Here is an 18,923-nt window from a genome sequence, read left to right as displayed (position 1 = left end):
TATTAAATTCTGTTATTCATAATTATCTGAAGTATTTCGTGTACTGATATCTGCAGCCGAGGTTGAAATGCACAAAAATAAGGTGGCTTGATAAATAAACAAAGGGATGTATAGATGGAAAGACACGTGATAAAGTAAATATAGCAAAATGTTAATTACCAGTTCTAGATAGTGGATATATGGATGCTCACTGCGCAATTCTCTCAACTTTTTTGTATGCTTGAAGATTTTCATAATAAAATATTGGGCGAAAGCCTAAAATAAATAAGAAAATACGTGTAACTCCTAAGTAAACAAAGCATCTAATCTTTGGCATTTAGCTCAGAATTTGAAATAAAGAAATTTATTTTAAAATATAGAAATAATTTGAAATTAAGAAGTCAAATAAAAAAAACAGAAAGGATGTTTAATAACACTTGGAATCAGTAAGCACTTACTACAAAGCTTGATAACATCCAACAGAAACACACACACAGGATAAAACATATGTGTAACGATATTTGTTGCCTTTTTGTTTACAATAGAAAGGGGGGAGAAGAAAGGAAAAAAAGAAAAGAAACAATCTAAACACCCCTCCCTAGGGAAATGGTTCAATGAATGACAATGTGTTGTGATTCAGAACAAGTCTCCCCAAAATGTGTCATTCTGGCATGTAGATCATCTCAAGCAAGAAACAATCAAGTCTCAGAAGGCTCAAGAAGAAATTTTGGCCTTCCCCTTTTATTTCCTAAAAAAAATGTGAGATAGAGAAAGAAAGGGAGCTATCAGCACAGATAACTGCAGTTTAATATGAGCTATATGTGACAGACCTAGCAAGAATCATTTGATCAAAGTCCTCCCTGAGTCCCATTGTTTCGAGATGGCCCAGCAAACATATGTTTAATAAAAATTAACTCTTTTCATCCCCATTGTAAATTTGCCTTACTTCCCTTTGAAGTTCTATACCCCTGTTTCCTCCTCCCTGGTCCAGAATGACATACATACCTCTTTTCACCTTACTATCGTGGAATTTTCATGCTTATGTGAATCCCCTGTATGCACATATTAAAACTTGATTTTCTCCTGTAATCTGCCTTCTGTCATTGTAATAATTCTATCAGCCAGAAGAAGCAAGAAGGAAAAGGAAAAGTGTCCCCATCCCAACAGTGTCCCTGGTGCAGAACCCTATGCAGCAGTGAAGAAGAATCAGGTAGTTCTACAGGTACTGACATGAAAGACTTCCAAGGTCTATTGTTCATTGAAAAAAAATGAACATCACAAAATGAATGGTATAAAATGACCATTTACACAAAAAATAATAATAGAACTATGACTGTATACAAATACACAGAAAAAATGTCCAAAAAACTACTCGTACATATTCAATCTGTGCTTCATCTTAGGAAAGAGTGAAATTGGAGGGAGGGAGAGAAGACACTAAAAGGATATTTAAACTTCTACTCTGTAGATGTCTATATTATTTGTACTTTGTACAACAAGCATATAATACTCTGATAAAATTTTAAATTATTAAATTGATCTAGGATGCTAATAATGACTATTATCTAAATATCCCTAACACACCCTGTGAAAATCGCAAAATTCAGCTAAGAATCCACATATTTTTCCTGCCTAACATCAAAAACCTGATGTGTTGAAAACAAAACATCTGGTGATCTCTTATGGGACTTTTCTTTACTTTTCATCTGAATGTCTCAGCATTCATGTCTATTAAGCCAAATGGTCACAAGCCTATAAATCATTTGAAAGTTCTTTCTTCACCCAACTGCATCCCCCTAGGGCTTAGCCCAACTCTGGACACTGAACTGGTCCCAATAGAAGCCCCATTGAGAGAAAACTGTTCTTAAACATAAAGGAATGAATTCTGAGCTAAATGCCAAAGATTAGATGCGTCAGTGAGAAAAGAATTTTACAAAAAACACTGCAAGTCCAAGGAAAGATGAGAAGTAAGAAAAAGCAGAAGGAAGATTGAGATAGAGCAAGAAGAGAGCGAGGAAAAGGTTTTGATTTAAATGTTTGCAACATTCTGACCTGTGAAAGAATTCAGAAGGAATTTCGCCACCTCGGCACACACATGTACACACATGTACAGCTCCATTTAGGAAACCAGAAGACATTTTCTAGAGGCAGACAGAATGCTCATTTCTTCCAAGTGGAGATTCTAGTTGTGCAGATATGGAGACATGGAAAGAGAAGAGGGAAGAATTGAGCCAGGACACATTCTCTGAACGATTACGTGCCAGTGATGAACAGGTTTCCTGCCCATGGAGAGCCTCAGAGCTTTTTACAAACATTCTTATCCTGAGTGGGGAGGGCATTCAGCTTCTTGCCCACCTGTGGCTTCTCTGGTAGGGATTGCATCTGGGATCTGGCAAAAATACCTGTGTTCAGATTAAGATGCAATGTCATTTGCAGAGCTTGTTTCTCACCCCCTTTCTGAAGGAAAATCTCCTCCTGTGCCTCTAAGGGCACCAGGGTGCCCTTTCACATATGCCCACATTTTACATCTCAGTTCACTCAACACACTGTATTGGGTATTAATTAGTGCCAGACTCTGTGCTCTGCTCTGAAAATGCAAAAATAAGGGGCATAACCTTCTCTCCAAGAATCTCACAATCTGGTCGGTAAATATTTACAATACCAGTGATGTTTGTGAAAAGTACAGTGTAGCACAAAGTCAACAGAGAGCAACTGCTAGGGAAGGGAAGAGACAGGTCTAGTGTCGCAGAAGGTGAGCTCTGAGCTGTGCTTTAAAAATGAGTAAGATTCAAGTGCACCGTTCTATAGCACATTATCTATATATTGCATTATGTGTTCACCACCCAGAGTCAGTTCTCCTTCCATCACCATATATTTGACCCCCTTTACCTTCTTCTACCATCCCCTGTACACTTGAAACCTATGTAGTTTTGTTGACAATTGTCACCCCAATAAATTTTAATTAAAAAAAAAAGAATCAATGCTAACAAAGGAAAAAAAGGAAGAATAAATAAATAAATGTAGGAGCTCAGGAGAATGAGAAGATAAGCCAAAGACAGGGAGAAAATACTTGCAAAGACATATCTGATAAAGAACTCTTATCCAAAACATACAAAGAACCCTTAAACCTCAACAAGAAAACAAACAACCTGATTTAAAAATGGGCAAAAGACTTAATCAGACACCTTACCAAATAGATACAGCAGGTCCTCAAATAATGTCACTTCATTCAACATCATTTCTTAATAACATTAATGAGAAAAATAAATCGATTCCCACTGGGGCCACTGTCAGTGCGGAGTTTGCACATTCTTCCCATGTCTACATGGAATTTCTCCGGTACTCCAATTTCCTCTCACATCCTAATACGTGCACGTTAGGTGAATTGGTGTGTCCAAATTGTCCCAGTCTGCATGAGTGTGGGTAGGGATATGAGTGTGCCTTACGATGGAATGGTGTCCTGTGCAGTGTCGGTTCCCACCTGATACCCTTAGCTGCTGGGAGAGGCTCCAGCCACCCATGACCCTGAACTGGAATAATCATGTTGAAAAACCATTAAATCATTCTTAAATGTATGTATAGCTCACATTTATTTCAATGTTTCAATATTAGAAGAGCTTGGGGTCTTTATTTAGTTTGGTGTGATGTTTTGGGGATCAAAAATATGCAGTTGTAATGTAACTCTTGTTTATGTTAATTAGCCTGTGGTAAAATAGGTTTCATTGTCTGTAGTTTCACTTAAAGTGGCAGTTTCCAAGAACTTATAAATACCCTTAAGTGAGGACTTACTGTATAAAGATGGCAAATAAGCATATGAAAAGGGGCTTAACATCATATATCATTAGGGAATTGCAAATTAAAACAACGAGATACCACTATGTACCAGTTAGAATGGCCCAAATCCAGAACACTGACAACACCAACTGGTAGCGAGAATGTGAAACAACAGGAGCTTTCATTCATTGCTGATAAGAATGCAACATGGTACAGCCACATGGATAACAGTTTGACAGTTCCTTACAAAACTAAACACACCCTTACCAAATGATTGAGTAATCATTCTCCTTGGTATTCACCCAAAGAAGGTAGAAATTTATGTCTACCGAGAAACATACACATGGATGTTTACAGCAGCTTTACTTATGATTGCTAAAACTTGGAAGAAACCAAGACATTATTCAGTAAGTGAAGGGATAAACAAATTCTGGTACATCCAGACAATAAAATATTATTCAGTGCTAAAAAGAATACGAGCTATCAGAAAAAAAAACACATGGAAGACAGTTAAATGCATATTACTAAATGAAAAAAGCCAATCTGAAAATGCTATATACTGTACGATTTCAATGATATGACATTCCAGCAAAGGTAAAACCATGGAACAGTAAATAGATGATCAGTGGTTGCCAAGGGTTGGTGGGAGGGAAGGATTAATTCGCAGAAGATGGGATTTTTAGGGCAGTGAAACTGTACTGCATCATTCTACAATGATGGGTACATGTCATTTTAATTTGTCAAAACTCATAGAATGTACAACACCCAGAATAAACCCTAATGTAAACTGTGGCCTCTGGAATAGTGATATGTCAATGTTGGTTTATCAATTGTAACCAATGTACCACTCTGGTGGGGGATAGGTAGTGGCGGAGACTGTAAGAGGGAGCCGGCAGTGTACAGGAACACCCCGTGCTTTCCATTCAGTGTTGCTGTGAACTATAACTGCTCTAAAAAATAAAGTCTATTTACAAAAAAAAAATAATGGGCCGGCCCAGGTGGCTCAGGTGGTTGGAGTGCTGTGCTCCTAAGGCCCAGATAGCCGGTTCCATTCCACATGGGCCAGGGAGCTGTGCCCTCCACAGCTAAGATTGTGAGCAATGAATCTCCCTGGAGCTGGGCTGCCGTGAGCAGCCAGAGGTCGGCGTGAGCTGCTGTGTGCTGCCATGAGCGGCCGGTGACCAGAGTGAGCGGCCAGCAGCCAGCGTGAGTGGTCTGCAGCCGGCGAGAGCTGCCGTAAGCTGCTGTGAGCAGTCGACCAATGATAATACCAGCCTGGGCCAGGGAGCTGTGTCCTAAACAACTAGACTGAGAAACAACGGCTTGAACCGGAGGTGGCGGGAGAGGCGGAAGAAGTGGGGAAAATAAAGAGAAAAAAAATGAGTAGCTATTGCAGCACTGGCTACCACACTTGGCAATATGGGCTTCCCCGTAGGTAAGAGACACAGGCAAAGTCAAGCCCTCTGGATTACAAGGAAAACACTCATGTGAATAACTACAAAGATGTATTTTAAAAGATCATAATTACATGTGATGAGTTCACCACGTGACCAAGGTTAGGGAAAGGCAGATAACGAATGTAAAGCATGGAGCACCGAGAACAGTGTACTGGAAATTCCCAATACATAGTGGCTGTTATTCTTACTGTCATCCTCCTTCTCCTCTTCATCATCTTCATCATCATCACCGTCGTCATAATCATCATTATTAACAGCATTCCATGGAAGGGAAGTAACATGTCTAAGGCCCAGAGACTGACAACCCCATAAAGCTGTTGAAAGTTCAGAGAGTGTCGTATCTGCGGAACACAGGAATCTAAGTAGGGGCAGTGAGAAGACAAGCCAGGTCTTGCAGAACCATAATTACTTCCAAAGAACTTTGCACTTTATTCTGTATATAAACAGACATAGTCTTAAGCAAGAGAGTACATGAGATCAGATTTGCTTTTCGGAAATACTGGGGATGGGAGCCAGCCTGGAGGTTGTTGCCATCGTCCAAGAGAGGAATTATGCCATTCTGGGCCAAAGAGCAAGGGTAAGAGGGAAGGAGATGGAGACCGAGCTGGGAGAATTTATAGACTTTAGTGACTACTGAGATGTTAGAGGAGAGGGAGAAGAGAGAAGTCCAGGTTGGTATTTGGGTTTCCGGTTTTAGTAAACGAGAATGATGGCGACATTAAGGGGAGACACAGGTTGGGAGAGGGCAGTAATGTAAGGAGAAGAAAGCAAAGGGCATATGAGCTCTCTGCTGAGAGTACTTCTTGGATGGCCATGGACATGCTGTCACAGCACCACGGAATATCAACAGAAGCAGCATTTATGAAGCACAAAGTATGGCGTGTACTCTGCTGAGCCTCTTGCCTACATTATCTCATTTATCCTTCCAACAGCCTTATGAAATAGATATTGCTGCTATCCCTGTTTTATAGATAAGGAAATTGAGGCTTACAAAAACTTGCCCCAAATCACACAGTGAGTGGTAGAGCAGAGATCTAAACCTATGTCTCTCTGAGGGTAAGCCCACATCCTCTAAAACACTGTCTAGACTCATTGAATTGCCACCACCTCCAGCCCTTTCTCCTTTGCGTGACTTGGAAACGTGTGGCCTTGTACTCATAGCAGAGCGACGCCCTACCTGAATGCATAGCTTGGCAAGAGAGCTGGGGGCCCTTAGCAGGGTGCAGACTGCACAGCTCTATATGGTGTTCCCATGCCCCATCTCCCAAGCACAGGTCCCTTGTTCTCATCCTGAAGCAGAATTGGGCCCATCTGAAGGCACCATTATCCATAAAGGGATTTCAGCTACTATAGGGGGTCATGTTCCACTCTGGTTAAATGACACTTCCCAGAGGAATGGCCCTCTTCTGTATGGGCTGCTACCTCCCTTGTCCAGACAGTGTGCACTGCCCTGGGAACTAAATAAGTCACCAAGACAAGATGGGGTTTTCATTAAAAAAAAAGAAAAAGTAGGAGTAAAAATTGGACTAATTGGAAATAAAAGATGGATGTACATTTTGGTACATTTGTCATGAAAACCTTTGGGACTATGGAATTTGCTTTCCTCAGTAATGTGGAGCAATGGCAATTGCTACCGTTAATTAATGGCTGTGACTTTTACCATAGCAGTTTCCAAATACCAGTCCTCAGGCCAAGTAAGTTCACAATGAACTGTCACTGCAGACGAAATGAGAAAAATTAGGGCAACGCGATATGCTTGTGTGTATGTACACATAGTACATACATTTGTACATATCAGTGTAACTTTTATAATTGCCTTTCTGGGGAAGAACTTTCCTTTATTCTGAAACTATTATCTTCCTATTTTTAAAGTATTTTTGACATTCCAAGCAGCAATTCCAAAATTCTGGAACAACTATTGCAGTTAGGAAGTCTTACTTAATCATTTAACCCCCATTCATTAAATATCTACTCTCTGCCAGGTTCTGGGGATGCCCCAGAGAACAAGACCAACTAACTGCTGCTCTTACAGAGATTACCCAGCAGGAAAAATGTGTGTTAGTGATGTCATAAGAGCACAAGGAACACTGTGAAGAGAAGCACAGGGCATCACAGGAGCATATGACCAGCCACCTCGCCTTGCTGGGGACATCCGAGAAGACTTCCCTAAGAAAAATGGCACTTAAGCTGAGTAGGAATGAGAAGGATGGGTAGCAATGAGCTGAATGAAGTGGCCCTATCCTAAGTGGCCCAAAGCAAAGAGTGAGGCAGCTTTGAGGAATGGAGAAAAGGTGGTGAGGCTCAGATGCTGGGAGGATGGCTACATCACAGGAACATTTAACTGGTTTATTACATCTAGATAGTCTGTGACTAAGAAAGAACGTTCCCCTGGCACCGGGCAAGCCTCAATTAAACCCATCGCCTGTGTCTCTAGACGATGCTCCTGACTGCTTACAGCTAAGTCACCAACTAATAAATGGCTGACCGTACACTATCAAGCACTGTTTAATACATAATGTGTCCCATGAGTAAGATTGTGTCACTAGCTGGCAAGGTCGGACAAACAGATCACTTTGCTGACCACTCTGTGCCTCATTTTTTCTCATGTCTAAAATAAGAGAGTTGGGTTAAATAAACACTAAGGCCTAGCCCAGGGCAAACATTCCATAATTATAAAATGTATAACAGGTCCCATTTATTGCGTATTTAAAATTTGAAGTCACCGCTCTAGATGTTGTACAGGTGTCCTCCACTACCTGAAAGTAGAGCATTCCTATGAAGCCTTTTTAAGCCAAAATGACAGAAAGTGACAAAGAAATCACAGTTAATTTATATGGAAAAAATTGAGTGTTCCCAGGCCCCAAAAATAACCTACCAAGTTACACGTAATATGCTTAATGACATCCAGGTTTGTGCTAAGCATAGCAAACATCCTTATGAGATCTCTTAGGCTTTTCTGACGCCTTAGGACACATTTTGCTAACTGAAACACAGAATAAGTGGAGATAACGCCCAGATGCCCACAGACACAGTTCAGAACTATGGTGGGTTGGTGCTGAGCTGCCGAGCGTGGGTCCTGGGAAGAAGCTGGGTGGGCCCACACGTGCTGCTCAGGGTGCCTGCTGCCTCTATAATGGCTGGCAGCAAAATGATGGCTGAACGCTATTTTTGCTTTTCACCTTTTTTTCGTAAAAGTCAAAATCCTCTTTGGACCTCTTTCGGCTAGCGAAAATAGGTCCTAATGTAGGTCTTTTGCAAAAGGGAAGTGGCGAAACATGAACTTCCACAAAGCACGGCCCACCTGTATGTGTATTACAATAATCTTCATCACTGCCCATGAGGTATGTACTGTCACCACTATTTGATTGCTAAGAAACTCTGAGACATAAAGCAAAAGTTCCCAGGTCGTGCTGCGGGATGCAGTAGATCCAGGACTCAAACCCAGTTCTGTCTGACTGCAAACTCCAGGCCCTCCCCATCGGTCTGTGCACACCACCATGAAGTCTCAGGATGTCCTGTGATGCAGTCCTTGTGTTCTATTGGTATGCTTCAGCCTGCATTCAGAGTCTCCTCTGTGCTATTCTTCCCTTTGGCTCTAATCAGACTGGCCTCCCGGCTGGTCCACTGCGCTCATCCCCCGCAGCACTCTGCTCATGCTGTACGTCCTTGATCTCCCATCACCGCCTCCCTCTCTCGTGAGAATGAAATCAAAGAAGCAACGGGGCCATGACCCAGACCCAGAAACAAAACACAGCGAACAGAGTCAAACAAGCACCCTGGAGTATATCATCAAAGTCCAACTGGGCCTAAGGGACATCCTTAAAACAGTAGAGGGAATGACAGGATAAATGTCTTGGCGGGTAGGTCAGCATCAAGGAGCTCGGCAATGTGACAACTGGACCAAGTACACCTGGGATAAGAGACACAAAGATGCAGGCATGATGCTGGCCAAGAGTGGCCTGGGACACGTCAGTTGAATTCCTGGGACTGTGGAATTGGGCCAAGGACCAAAGCTGGCACTTCAGCCCTGAGGAACATGGCAAGAAACACCACAAACCTGGAGCCCAAAATCAGGGCTTGGCCCCAAGGGACAAAGAAAGAGCCCAGTCATTGACAAGGTGTGCTCCAGATGAGCCAGATCAGCAACAAAACTCTCCAAAGAGCAGGAGAGGTGGTCCCAGGTGTTGGGGCAAATTTGAGTCTGATGTCTGGACAGGGAGCCAGTGAGATCATTGCATTTATCTTGACTATTTAGTTCCAATCCTAGCCTGATACTTACTAGCTGGGTAACCCTGAACAAGTTGTTGGGAGACAGGTCTCCGTGGGTCTCTCACAAGTGTGAATGTCCTATGAGAGAGGCATTGAATATTCTTTGTTCCAGATTTATCTTTTTGAAGACATTCGTACAATAAGCTGCCTTGGAAGGTACCCTCTCTTTGGAACAAAAATCAAGAAGGCATACTGCCTAGTATAAACAATTTGGGTTCCCTAAATTCAGGATTCCTCCTCTGTAATGAAACTCATTTCATGTGTAGGTGTCATCGGTCTACTTTGCATATTTACTCAATAAATTCTATATTATTTCCTTTCACACCTGTCTCAGAGAGATGACAGAAGGAACATAAAAAGAGCTTACTATGAATGCTAATGTGCTCCAACATAAATAATTATTATTAATACAAGCACTACACCTTCTTCAAGACCCAGCTCATTTCTTTGTCTCCTTGAGGACCTTTTGAAATACTCCAGGACAGAGCTTAGTCACATAATTTATACATATTGTCAAAAATGCTTATGTTTACTTCTTAAGTGTTATCTTTACCTCTCTGACTTGGTTATTAGAGTTTGAAGGCAGAGATCATATCTCCCACCCCTTCTGCATCAGACATCTATACTTAACTTTATGGTAAAGATGCTCAGTAAATACTTGTAAATTGATTGAATCTCATATGTCACTGTTCTACATACCTATTACCAGGAAAAGCTTAAGAAAAGTCAATAGGAAAAAATGTTAATTGTTTTAATCGGTTTTACTGTCTCTGTAATACAGGCTTTAGAGCCTAGAGAGGGCAGGCTGGTAAAAGCAGTTTGTGTGATGGCAATCCCATTGAACTTATCTGAAAGGCTGATTTAACAGTTAATATATTCACAGGATATTTGCATCAAGGGTATTATTAAGCACAGACTTAAATATTTATATATGCAAAGTAAACTTCAATAATTCATATAGTCTTTTCCAGCAACTCATCACGTAGAACATGCCATCTGATCACCCACAGAAAACAGGATCAAACCTCAGAAGCCACATCTTCACCCTGCTCCTGGAATTTCTGAGCCACAAAACATGTCATCTATTCCAAAAAGGTGTTAATAGAATTAACTTCTGAGCTATTATGGTTAGCAAGCAATAACTCTTATGAGCAAAAGCAAAACTAAAACAATAAGAACCACAATTAAGTTACAAATAATACTCTAATAATACACATAATACTACAAATAGTTACTATGCTATTGCCAATATTATATATGTTTAGGGTTCTCCAAGAATCTTGTCGTACCAGATGGGAAGCAGGCAGTGACATGGTCATGGGCTCATAATAGCTGTGCACCTCAGACACGTGGTTAACCAAGAGCTAAGAATGCTCTCTCATTGAGTTATGATAAAGATACTAAATTGTTTCTACAAAGTCACCAGCACAAATCCAAAGTGTTACTACTGTCATTGGGTATGATAGTCCACAAAGTAATATAAATCTATCATTTCACAAACCTGCAAACGAGGATCTCTACTCCCAAAATGTCCCCAAATGTGAAAGTCTATCAGTGTTAGAATCTGACAACATTTCAGTCTTTTCATCTCCTGTAAGTAGAAAGAATGGAGAGGAGGCCCTACAAAGAGAATCTTCCCATCCCCTTTTCTCCTGTGTTCTGGTCGAAAGTACAGATAGCCAATCATGTTTCTTAACTTGGATTTTCCATAAAACAGGGCTTTGGGGGTAACATCACAACCTGTGAAATTAAGTGAAATCATGTATGTAAGGTATCTGATTCATTGTAAGCATTTACTGAACGTTAATGCACTTCCCTCTCTCCTTCTCCCTAAAGAAACCAGAAAGTAGGGATACGAATGTGCCACCAAACCCAAAAGGCCAACCAATGACAGTGAGACACTGATGCTTGTTTCATTAAATGCTACTCCCATCCCAGCCATCCATGTGTGGTACAGAGGCCAAGAGGAAAACCCAGGCATCTGTTGCCACTGGAGATGGGAGCGGGTCTTTCAAAGCCTGAGTTGTGGAGAGATGTGCCTAGATTAATAGATCCTGATCTTTCTGATAGGTTCAGGTTACCTCCAGGCAGCTGACACACCCTATTGAGAGTGTTTGGGGGGGGGGCATCAGGAAATGGGATTTTGCCATCTCTTTCTGTTACCAGAACATGAGGTATTTGCAATGTGATTGAAGGCTAGTGAGCTGGACTGAGCGCCAGCCTTCACCACTCACGGTTGGGCACTCACATCACCCACTGTGCGGTCACTCTGGCGCAGACAGCCAGGCCAACCCTGCCGCCCAGAACCAGGACCAGCAGCCCTCAGGCACATCCTTAATTGATGAACATTGCAGAGTTAATTAAAAACCAGAAACAATGGGACTGATTTCCAAACCAATATATTCTTGTTGCTGGTGCTTATAATTCAGGTGAAATTCTAACCTTGGACTAGTCAAAATACTCTCTCTATAAATTAAGTACTATTACTCCCCACAGCAGATATTAGATATGTCAAGTATAAATACCTTTGAGATCTTAAGATGAAAGGCCCAGTTGTCTTTCCTATTTGTGATGTTCCCTTGCAGGAATCGTTTCCTCTTTCCCCAGCTGAGGAAACAGACCTGGGGGGAGTGCACAAAGCTGGCATCTCTAGAGGGGAAGGAAAGAAAGAAGAGCAAGGAGACTCTGGGTTAAGCTCTGAATTCAAGTAACTGAAATTTAAAGATTACTTGGAGTAAGCTAACCTCTTAAAAAGCAAAACTTCAGATAACCAGCAATTTTATGAGGTGTTGTATCTGAACAACTTTTACCTGTCATACAAATGTTAATGTTTTAATGAGTGTTTTTGCTTCTTTTATTCAAGGGCCTTGGAATCCTTTAGGATGAAAGGCCCCAGGAGCCTGAAAGGGATTAATGACAGGCTTTAGGCATTATTATCCTCCCACAGAGACACCTGCAATCTAGAAGGCAGAAGGTGAGTTTTCAGCCTGAAGCGCTCCGATGACGAGCAGTTCTTGCTGATTCAGAAAACCTCCCCAGGAGTGACCGACAACACCAAGAAAAAAGGACGGCAGGGAGAATAATAACACTCATAACTATGATAGCATGGGTGAGACTTACCATGTCGCCAAATGCAACATGTTTTCAGCCCCTTTAATTTAATCCTGACAACAGTAGGATTTTCCATTCTCCAGAGGAGGAATCTGAGGCACCGAGAGGTTAACTTGTTCAAATTTAAACATCTCATCAGTGGTACAAGACCAGATTTGCATCCGTGTACGGTAGTCTGATTCTGGAAACTAAATGCTTGATAAAAAAAGTGACAAAGTTATTTCATCCTGTCCATTTCATAAATGACTTGGCTGACTCAGGTGGGAGCAGAGCCCCATATTCCTGCCCTTGTTCCTCCCTCTGTACTTCTGATCTCATCACTGATGAGCGCCAATTCTGTCCCATGCCCAGAAGATATGTGGAAGGAAGCTCAGGAATATAAGGGGTGGCGGAAGGTCGGCCGGATGGCTCAGTTGGTTAGAGCGTGAGCTCTTAACAACAGGGTTGCCGGTTCAATTCCCACATGGGCCAGTGAGCTGCACCCTCCACAACTAGATTAAAGGACAGCGACTTGACTCGAAGCGGATGGGTCTTAGAAAAACAACTGTTCCCCAATATTCCCAATAAAATTGTTTTTTAAAAGACTGTAAGGGGTACCTGATGAGTGTCTGCTCCTCTGAGTCTAAGATGCTGCTGTGTCAGCTCAGGTGGAGACATCTAATAGCTAGAGGCTGAAAGAGAACTGCACTTAGCTCTGGGCAGACACTTTCAGGCGCAAAGCAGAGCTCATTCAGAAGAGCAGCCATGATGGTGAAAGGCCAGGAGATCATAGCAAATGAGGAGCTGCTGGCGGAACTAGAGATATTTAGACTGGAGAAGAAAGGACGTAGAAGACACGAAAACTGTCCGATCTAATGAGGCCCTCCCTGCTTGATGACGCAAAGGAGAGAATTCACACAAAGGCAAAGAAGCTCATTCCTCAGCATCGGCTAATGCTGAGCTATCTACAGACAGATTGACTGCTTAGTCTTAGTGCGGGTATTTAAGTTCAAACTCAAAGACCACTGCCATCCTTGTTGGTAACATATCTTTCAGTCTCAAAAGAGTCTTACTTTGGGTCTAAACGACTGGTCAGCAAGAAGAGAAAACACAGCCCCTGAACTCCCAGATAACTTAAGTAGGTTTCAAAACATTTCCAAGCACGTCATTTTTAAATTTGCATATACAAGATTTCTTTGAATTTATAGTCCTTTCAATTCATTTGTAACTACAAGAATTATACTTTTTATCTACATTTCCATCATTTCCACTGGGGTAATTGAGTCTGGTTCTTCCCAGCCTTGGCTCTTTTCCTCCATCTGTGAGCTCCACACCAGCAGAGAAAAACAAGTCTAGGAATGTTATGCTGAATGGAAAAGGCAGGAAAGCACTGTTTGACTTGGAATTCCATGGCATGTGGCAGGCAGGGTGGAGAAGTGACTGAGCTCTCTGAACAGGGTGTTCTTTGGGGCCTAAGGACTTGGTGAAAGAATCTAAGTTCAAAACAAATGGGAGGGAAGAGCAGAAGGGACACAGCGGACCAGGCCTGGTGTCACTATGTGCCAGGGGAAAACAGCGCTCAGGGAGGCAGTGGTCTTTTCATATTGCAGCACTGCTCTGTTTGGTGTTTGTGCTTTTTGTTTTTTAAAGAAAATACATCACAAGCGGAAGCGCTAAAATAGCCACTTTTAATTACACTTTTGGGGGAGACTTATAAAAGACTTCAGTTAAAAAAAAGAAAAGTCACAATAGGAAGATGAAATAAACAGATTTTCATACTTTTCCTCATAGTCTGGATGCAGGTCAATGCCGCCTCAGTCAGAGGACTAGAGCAGAAGTCAAGTTTCCCCCTAGTTTATGATGCTTTGGTTATTGCAAAGAGGAATGTCAGCCTCGTGCACTGTGAAAGAACAGGGAGCACTTGGCTGGGGGTTACCTAGTCCCCTGCTTGGCTCTGGGACTTCAACTAAATCACCTCACCTCTTGGAGCCTCAGGGTCCACAGGAGTCCACATGAAACCTTTAGAACAGATGTTTCCAAGGCCCCTTCTAACTCTTAAGTTCAGTGATTCTGTGATTAAAGTCTAAAGGAGTTTGTAGCTGCCCTGGAAACATCTCCCTCCAGGTTGAATAATGAAATGAAGAGTATAGCAGGAAGGGAAAATCACCAACGTGAGGGGCAAAGCAACCTCAGATGGCCCCCCTCTCTGCTGGAAACCTCCTCCACAAATGAGGTTTCCACAAATGAGGTGGTAATGGTGACAACTGATCGTGTTCCTTCTCCTGAGAGACCTAAGGAGGCGCAGAAAGGAGACCTATGAGTATGTGGCATCAGCAACTGATTTTGTCATTAGCCAGGTTAGGCTTCAAGTTCCATGAACCAGATGTACAAGTGGGTCAACCAGCACTATGAGTGAAAGCAAAGCATTTCTAAGGAGAAATCTGGCAAAACGTGGAATGGGGAGGTATTAGGGTAAAAGACCCTGAAAGCACGAGGAAGCCAAAACAGTTCGGGACTGGTTACCTTCCCACAGGGAAATTCTGTTCTGGGGTACACAACAGCACCTCAGACACCGCCAGTTGCCACCTAAATGCCTGCCAGTGGCCACAGGGGAGTCTGGACAAAGCAGTGGCTAGATAATGCAAACACATGAATGTTGGAGTGAAGAGAACATATCCTAGCACATCCCCTTTTGCTTCTGAAGAGCCAGGTTTGGGTCTGTGGTGCTTTGGAGCAATTGGCAGCACAGTCTGTGAGCTGGAGAATGAGGGCCACTGAGGGGGCACATCCCCTAAAGTGCTCTGTACGTACAGCAGTGCCTCCTGGAAGCTAGTGAAGTGCATGATGCTTTGAATGTAGCTGATTGTCATCTCTGGGCAAGAAGCCACCAATAAAGACCCAGGCCCTTAGGTGCGTGACATCATAATAGTACCTGTGTGGACTAATGCCTGTGTATCAGGCTTTACAGTGTGCTTAGCTTTTATGTGTGCTATCTCATCGGATGCTTATGACAACCCCATGAAGTAAATAGATCTGATATTATCACCCCTGTTTTAAAAATATGAAAACTAAGGTTCAAAGTGACCTAATGATATGGTCAAGCTCCCACGGCTAGGGAGTGTCAGAGCGTAAGCTTTGGTGTCTAAGTTAATAAAAGGCAGTACTACAAAAAAGAAAGGTGGCATAACCAATCATCTTTGCTTTGCTTCAGAATCTACCCTCCTTCATGCCACTGCGGTTGTAAACCCCAGGGAGAGAGGTGCGTGCGCTTTCCTGGGTAAGAGGTTCTGAATCCCTGACAAGTCATAAGCCTCTCCGCACTCAGTCCCCACTCTACCCAACTCCCCAGAATCACGCAATTCCTGCTGCATTTTGGCACCAATTAGTACTGAATGTGTTAAACACCCACGCAATCTTCACCAAGCCCTGTAGGGCTTTATGGCCACAGACAAAATGCTGTCCTTATTCTCAAAGGAATTTACAGTCTTAAGAGGAAGTGGGAAAAGATACATTCCAAGTTACACATAGGCTAAAATGCTTCACAAAATGCCAGGATTAATAGGAGAACATGAAATCTAGCTATTGGTGGACAGTGTCACACCGGGGGAAAATCATTAGGGGTTGGGCATAGTTGTATGTCCAAAGCTAATTGCTGGAACAAGAATATTTACCTTGCTCACCATCATTAGTAAATAAAAACATATAAGCATAAGTTCAAACCCATGCTTAAATTTTGCAAGCTTTGCATTCACTAAGACTACAACTAATACACTGCACCATTCCTTTTAACCTTTTTAATTCCTTTCATGTCGATTATGACGATTAATAATAGCCTCCCTTAATGAGCTGTTTATTCTGCGCCTGCACTGTTAAGTGCTTTGTATTTATTATCTCATTTAATTCCCTCTAAGACCCTATTATCTCCGCTCCTCACGTACAGAAACTGAGGACTAGAGACATTTTGAATAAACTTGCTCAAAGTCATATAGCTAGTAAGTGAAGAGTAGATTTAAACAAAGATATCCCTAAATCCAAAGCTCTTAATTTTATATTTCCTCATTTTAGCGTTACGGCAGCCTTATGAAGTAGGAAAGGTTTTATGAACCCCGTTTTAAAGATGAGGAAACAGATTTATCTACAGTTTCAGTGACTTCACCAAGAGTTTGAGCGTCCTGCAACTCCATTGTACTTACAATCTATCCCATCATCTTCTACGGAACCAGCAACTACTCACACCAAGAGGAATGCCAGAATATTATAATTAGCCTTGAGACCGAAGTATGAGCAGGAGTGCAATCCGTGCATTTTGTCAATTGTTCTTTGCTACCTGGGTAGTATCGCATCCAAATGTTAAAAATTGTACCCCTTACCCAATAGAGAATGCAGATGGTTTGCAATCTTTAAAGACAAGCTGGAAATTACCTATATTTAAGAAAACGCCTGTCTTGGACCCTTCAGAGCCACATGACACCAGAGATGGTAGGAACCTTGAACAGACTCCCTTGAACACCATCCACTTAAAACTAGCAGTTAGGTTGGAATCGCTGATGACTCAACCCACACCAAACTCTACTGGAATCCCTGTCCACTCTCAGGTTGCCTCCACGGAGATTCACCTTCTCTAACCAGCTGCCATATTTGTTAGCCACCCTCGTAAGGTGGGCAAAATGTGTGCCCACGCCTTAGTCCTCCTGCTTGCACAGAACACTGAGGACTGCAGTCCTGATGTCACTTATCAGAAAGTCATGTGCTACAATCTGTATAGTCACATCCTCAGTTTCCTCATGGGCAAAATCATATTCATAAGCCTACTTGACTACGTTATGGGGATCGAATGAAACAATGAACAAAAAAGCCTACAGAATAGCACATTGTAAGTCGTCAACAAATATTAGCTAGCCAATATTATATATATTATATTATATTTATATTATATTATATTATATTAATTACTACTGATGAGGCGTTTAAGCTGAATTTAATTAAGGAGAATATGACTAATCAGCACATGCAATTGGATTTTAAAAACAAAACAAACAAACGAAAAAAACAACTCTGAATTGGATCCTTTCTCACTCAAACAATGACTTAAGAAAGAAGGGGCAGTTGGTTAGAGCACCAGCTCTCAAGAACAAGGTTGCCAGTTCAATTCCTGCGGGGGATGGTGGGCTGCGCCCTCTGCAACTAAAGATCAAAAACGGCAGTTGGATTTGGAGCTGAGCAGCAGCCTCCACAACTAGACTGAAGGACAACGACTTGGAGCTGATGGGCCCTGGAGAAACACACTGTTCCCCATTATTCCCCAAAAAAAAATTTGAAAAGAAAAAGACAAGAGGTAGAATTATTAATATGGACAAGTGGGATGATGTTGTGCCTGTGATGTCTGAATGGATCAGAGAAAGAAGGCAAGGATGGGAACCACCTACCTTTTAGAGAGGGAGGAAAGGCTTGCAGGAAAGGTGATATTTTTGAGGCCTTTGTTCCTTTACTCACCAAATACTTACATACTCAGTTTTTCTATGTTTTAAATTAAAAGCAGTAATGCTCAGAGAGGACATGCCTTTTAGTAGACAAAACTAGAAAAAATATACATGTATTTACATACATACAAATATAATACACATATACATGTTGTTTATATATAGATACATACAAATATATGTGCATATATGTATATTTATGTGTCACATATGTATATATGTATAAATATGTGTATATATGTATATATATACTCATATATGTGTGTGTATGTATATGTAAAATCATGAGTTCACAATGATGCTTCTAATTCCAATCCCAAAGGGTTCCTTCTTGCCCTCCCCCATTCCATATTTTGATGTCCCTCCTCATACGGGAATTTCAGCTCCCAGTAGCATTAACACATTTCCTCATTTGCCCAATGCCACAATGCTTCTAAAATAGTTTCAAAATTACTTAACACTTTCACCACAAGATGAATAAGGTATATATATATATATATATATATATATATATATATATATATATATATATATATATATATAACAAAAAGAGTGTTCAGGAGTTAGTTGCAATTCTCCCCCACTCAACCTCACCCAAGACAGAGGTAAACAGTCAAACACTGTTCATAAATTACTTGGATTTATTCCTTCTTTTGCTTTTTCCTCTTCAGTGTGGTTGCAGTATTTATTTGAAATACAATTGGGTTCATTTGTTTCCATTTGTTTTCAGTTCTAGGTTTTTCTTTCCCTTCCCATCTTGTTTTAATTATATTTTTGGATATGTAAAACATTAACATGCTTCCAAAAGTCAAAACTATACAAAAAAATATATAGTTCTCAGAGAAGTGTCACTCCCTCTTGAATTACTTCCATC

This window comes from Rhinolophus hipposideros (genome assembly GCF_964194185.1).
Source record: "Rhinolophus hipposideros genome assembly, chromosome: 9".
In the NCBI taxonomy this organism is placed as follows: domain Eukaryota; kingdom Metazoa; phylum Chordata; class Mammalia; order Chiroptera; family Rhinolophidae; genus Rhinolophus; species Rhinolophus hipposideros.
Note: the sequence above shows the minus strand (reverse complement) of the source record.